Here is a 707-nt window from a genome sequence, read left to right as displayed (position 1 = left end):
CAGGCTGTGGGGAGGACACACAGGGTCAGGGGGGCTTGCTGGCTGTGGGAAGGAGCCATTTCCCCACCTTGCGCAGAGCCCAAGGGCATTTGCACACACAGATGCACAAGTGTGTAAATTTGCACCCCTTAAATATCTGTATTTTAAATAAGTAGGTCTTGCAAGCTGATATGCGCTGTGCAAGGACACCCACCTTTCGGACCAGCTGCAAAAAGCTGCCCAAGGATGCTGAGCTGCCCCACCACCCCTGGGGACCCCCATGCCTGGCGTCACAGAGGGGGACAGCCCTAAGCCTTGGCCAGGGTGGGCCCCCCCGGAGCTGCAGTGAGGTTAGGGGGGAATCGGGGTGAGGGGGGCACGCTGCCTGAGCAAGTAAGGCTGTGGAAGGGGATGTCCTGTACCAGCAACAAGGAACTGGAGGTTGGACTGGTAAACACAGAGCAGCGTGCTGGTTACAGCTAAAGGCTCCTGGGCTGCCCCCGTACTTGTCAGCTGTGCCCCACTGGTGCCCCAGTGGGGTCACGCCAGCCTGCTGTCCCCTTCCCCCCCCAGCAAGTACATCAGGGAGCCCCCACCCGCCCCAGGACAGGGGCAGTGACCTTGCCTAGGACACAGAAGGGGCAATATGGGGGACACTGCAGGAAAAGCGACCTCCCTCCCCACCCAAACACCCTCATGCTGAAGGGGAGGAAAGATTTCTCAGGATT

The sequence above is a fragment of the Pterocles gutturalis genome, unplaced genomic scaffold (genome assembly GCF_000699245.1).
Source record: "Pterocles gutturalis isolate BGI_N339 unplaced genomic scaffold, ASM69924v1 scaffold237, whole genome shotgun sequence".
In the NCBI taxonomy this organism is placed as follows: domain Eukaryota; kingdom Metazoa; phylum Chordata; class Aves; order Pterocliformes; family Pteroclidae; genus Pterocles; species Pterocles gutturalis.
The sequence above is the reverse complement of the archived record's forward strand: the minus strand, read 5'-3'. Positions refer to the sequence as shown.